Raw genomic sequence first — 4,940 nt, 5'->3', positions numbered from 1 at the left:
TGTTTCCAACGCTTGCCTTGTTTCCACAATGAAGGCAAACTCTGGGGAGGACTTGAGTCAGGAGTGTGACTGGGTTGGTGTGGTAGATTATGTGCTACAGAGGGCAGAGCTGGGGACATGATGCCAGCCCTTTGGAGGCACCCAGAAGATCATGTGTGGATCCCAGACATTGAACCAAGAAGGTGTAACATTGAAGTTGCCTTGGAGACTCCAAGATGTTCGAGATGCCAGAGCTGTGAGCTATCTACTGAGGAAAGCTGCTAACAAGGAGTGGAACCATTCCAGGAAAAGAAGTTTGTTGCAGTCAACAAAGATGCAACAAAGATGAAAAGAAGTTGGAGATCTGAAGACAGCTTTGACATCAGATATGGAGATGTAGAGTTTGGAGTTTGCCCAGCTGGTTTTTTGTCTTGCCTTGGAGATTACAGTTAAGTGATTGGATGAATCTCAGAAGAGACTTTGAATAATGTTGAGACTGCTATAGACTATGGGGACCTTAGCTGTTGGACTAAATGTACTTTTTAAATTATGTTGTGGCTAGATATGAGCCCCATAGATTCATATGCTTGAATAAATCTATGGGGGCCAGGGAAAGGAATGTCATGGTTTGTATATGCTTGGCCCAGGGAGTGGCACTATTGGGAGGTGTGTCTGTGTGGGTGTGGGCTTTAATAATCTTGTCCTAGTTGCCTGGGAGCCAGGATTCTGCTAGAAGCTTTCAGAAGATGTAGAACTCTCAGCTCTGCCTGTACCATGCCTGCTTTGATGCTGCCATGCTCCTCCCTTAATGATAATGGACTGAACTTCTGAACCTGTGAGCCAGTCCCAATTAATTGTTGTCCTTATAAGAGTTACCTTGGTCATGGTGTCTGTTTATAGCAGTAAAATCTTAAGACAGTAGAAGACTTGGAAAACATGGTGTGTGTGGGTGGGGGGCAAGTATTAAGAATTCCCACACTCCTTATCCCAACACCTCAAATACTTTGAGTGGATAAAATGGATGGTCAGAGCCTTGCTTTTCAAGTCTTACACTGTTCCCTAGTTCTGCCCCTCCCAGCTCTGGAGTTTTCAATGGGTTTGGTCGCTGAAGGACATGCCATACACTTGTGCCCACTGAAGTGTGGTGAAATGACAAGAGTCAGACATAGTGCTGTGGCTGGTAAATGATGCTTTCTACCAAAGCTGCTTCTGTCTCCAGCAGGAGTCTCAGAGACTGTTGCACTTGGAAGCTTCAGACCTGCTGTCCAGTCTAAAACCAGCGTTGCCACTTAATGAACCATGTCACTGGATGCCGGCGTCACTTCATTTCCCTAATTCTTCTCTCTAAAGGAGGTTGAGAGAGAAAACAGTAAGTCAGCCACACCAAACACCCTCTCCTAACCAAGTTCATGACATACACATATGTCATTGGCTAAATTTTATTACAAAAGTTAAACTAAAATTAGAAGAAATTATCTCCATTCTGGGTCTCACAATTCTCATTCCTTGCCCTCTGGTTCCTGTCATTCTGCCCCTGTCTCCTCCTTCCTGTCCCCTGGTTCCTGTCATTACCTAGTTCCTGTCATTATCTGGTTCCTGTCTTGTCCTTCTCTCCAAGTAACATTGCTGTTTTGAAGCATATCTCAAATATTATACAATGTCATGTGTGACTATCTAGGATATAACCCTATGAGATAAGGTCTCTTTCTAAAGATTTATTTATTTATTTATTCATTCATTCATTTATTTAATGTATATGAGTACACTGTTGCTGTCTCCAGACACACCAGAAAAGGGTACAGGATCCTATTACAGATGGTTGTGAGCCACCATGTGGTTGTTAGGAATTGAACTCAGGACCTCCAAAGGAGCAGTCAGTGCTCTTAACCGCTGAGCCATCTCTCCAACCCAAGGACTCTTTGTAAACAAGATGATTGTCCTTCTTTAAAAAAAAAAAGGCAGAAAATACTTTCTGCTTCATCAGATAACCAATGGAAGTGAGGGTTTGTTTCTCTGTAGCTGTGGCCCTCAACCTTCCTCATGCTGAGACCCTTTAGTATAGTTCCTCATATTGTGATGACCCCCCCCAACCCTAACATTATTTTTGTTGCACTTCATAATTGTAATCTTTCTCCCATTATGAATCATAAAGCAAATATCTGATGCATGGGATATCTGGTACACGACCCAAGGGGTCATTCGATCCCAGAGGGTCTTGATCCACCTCTTGATAGGCATGTTCAAGTTGTTGTTGCTGTTATAGGAGCTGTTTTTATGGTTCCAAGTGAGGTTTTCCTGTTTCCAGAGGCCAATACTGTGTACCCAAAGATTTTAGAGTTTTGGCCCACACTCAGAGTCTGAAACAATAAGAAATGCATATTTTATTGGATACCCCACCCCCAGCGCCACCCCTGGCAGCAGGTGCTCAATGCATCATGAGGAATGTCTCTAGGCATCCTACAGAGAGAACAATGAAGACTTATCTCTCAGAATCACATCTCTGTCCCGCAGGAGGAGATGAACCATAACCTGGGTCTCCAATTTAGGGGAAAGCAAGAAGGACAAACGAATGATATGAGGACTGACAGCCATTGGCTTCCAAGGCCATTTGTATGGGGACCGGAGGAGACTGGATCCAGGTGAAGCTCTGCTAACCCCTTATCTACCTACTTCTCAAACCTACAGGTTACTCTGACTTAGACTTGGTGTGTGTCCGGGTGTGGTGGACCATCGACCATGAGATAGAGATGCAAAGTTGGGAAGTAAACACTTGAGTTTCATTTAATAAATACTAGCAGGAAGTGTTGACATGCAGCTAAGCTTGTGTTTGATAAATCTGAATAATTTTTATGTGCCCACTCATGAATCATGTTGACCCATGTTAAGGGGAAACCAAGGGGCAAGGCATATCCTAGCCTTCTGGTGACCTACCTTTGGAACTGGCTTTAGCTGAGCAGTGACTGGCTGGCCCCTAGAGGGGGTTTTCAATCCATTCTCACTCTCCTGGGGTTACTTTGTAACATTTAGAGATTTATTTACCCCTTTTATTGGAAATATTTTAATCAAGGTTACAAGGCACAATTTCTAGTACACATTCCTGGCCCTGGCATTCCATGGTTGATTCTTTATAGACGGTGTATTTCCTTTGTCCTGGGAATATTTAGGGTTTTGTTTGTACAGTGACTTGCCTCAGAAAATGAATTTGAACCCATGATACTGGATACAACTGGGAAAGTTGTGAACTTGAAACTGGGAGGGTTCCCAGAGTACTGCTTCGGGACCCTGCCTTTAATTATCTGCAGACCTTCCAAATCCATTGTGGTGTGGCATGAGACCCTCCAAATCCAGATGTTAGACAGTGTGGTGTGGCACGACCCTGCTACGTCATGAGTTCACTCTTTTCTCTCAAGTGTTTTCCTCCACAGTCTGAACATTTAACCTGATGTTTTTATTTCTCTTGTTTTGAGGGACTTTTGCTTATTCTCTAAATTGAATGATTATTTATTTTGAGACAGGTCCTCCTGGCGTGGAACTCATTCTGGAGACCAGGCTGACCTTGCACCCACAGAGAGGCCTCTGCCACCAACCTACTGGAATTAAAAATGCACCACCATGACTGGCAGCCCCTTTGAAATTTGTTCTTTCAGATTTACCTCATCTAATCCATGAAAGCCAAAGTAGACAATGGGTTTACATAAAACAAACAAACAAACAAACAAAACAACAAAACAACAGCAAAAGAAACTCCAAAGATAAAACTCAGCCCATGGACTTGGAAGAATATGTTTGCAAATCCTAAGAATAATTGCCAAAATATAAGAAGAATGCAAACTAGAGCTGGCTGTATGGGTTAGTGGGTAGAGGTATTTGCCACTGACCTAACAGCCCAAGTTTCCAACACCTAAGACCCAGATGGTAGAAGGGACAACACACACACACACACACACACACACACACAAAACCAACCCCCTGACTCCTTCAGATTGTCTTTTGACCTCCACATGTACACCAGACAAGTACAAGCCTGCACACATACCAAATAAGTAAATAAGTGTAGAAAATTAAAGAATTCAAGCTATTCAATGTCAAGAAGACAGAAATGACTAGATATCCAAAATGACATTTCTCAAAGGAAGGGAAAACCAATGGTCAAAAGATATGTGAAAAATGTTTGACATCCAGATCATCAGAGAAATTAATTACAATCTCAATGACTTATTGTCTCATACCGACTATACTGGCTATTGTCAAGAAGTATAAATGGGGATTGAAGAATAAACCAGCAGTCAAGAGCACCCGCTGCCCAGTCGTGGGATTCTAGTTTGGACACCAGCACCCACACCAGGTGGCTCACAACTTTCTGTAAGCCCATCTCCAAGGGATCTGATGTCCTCTTCTGGACTCGTTGGGCATCTGCAACACACGTGCACATAGACTCTCATAGACATACACACGGATACACAAACACACATACATAAATAAGTGTTATTTTTTTTTAACAAAAGCTAATGTGTCAGTGACAGTGCACAGAGAAGAAATGATCGTCTGATGTTTGTGGGAAGGCATCCGCTTTAGGAAAAGAGTTTGGGGATTCCTTCAAAACCTACAAACAGAATTATCATCTAATGCAGCAATCCCTTTTCTGGGTATGTATCCAAAGGGATTGAATTTAGTTCGTCAACGAGAGATACTCATCTCTTTGTACACTGTAAAAATTATATAATAGCTAAGATGTGGAAGTCATCCAACTGTAAAGTGACAAAGAGAATGTATGTATATGATGAACATTTATATATGTATGCACTGTGTTCGTGTGTGTGTATGTGTGTGTGTGTGTACACAAAGAAGACACAGTGATGTGCCATTTACCAAACAGGAGCATCTGTCATTTCTAACCATGCAGATGAGCACAGGAGGCATTAAACTGAGTAAAGTAGCCAGACACAGAAACGCCACAACCA

At 42.6% G+C, this 4,940-nt stretch overlaps 1 long non-coding RNA gene across 1 annotated transcript; it reads left to right on the top strand.

Moving 5' to 3' along the window:
* The first annotated feature begins 1,204 nt into the window (after positions 1–1,204).
* On the top strand, positions 1,205–4,430 carry LOC115029545. The gene is made up of 3 exons (XR_003835103.1): positions 1,205–1,348; positions 2,491–2,618; positions 3,495–4,430. It is a non-coding gene; the product is annotated as an uncharacterized LOC115029545 (long non-coding RNA).
* Positions 4,431–4,940: the final 510 nt, after the last annotated feature.

Source organism: Mus caroli, chromosome 16, assembly GCF_900094665.2.
Source record: "Mus caroli chromosome 16, CAROLI_EIJ_v1.1, whole genome shotgun sequence".
Taxonomy (NCBI): domain Eukaryota; kingdom Metazoa; phylum Chordata; class Mammalia; order Rodentia; family Muridae; genus Mus; species Mus caroli.
This window is presented reverse-complemented; position numbering and strand designations above follow the sequence as displayed.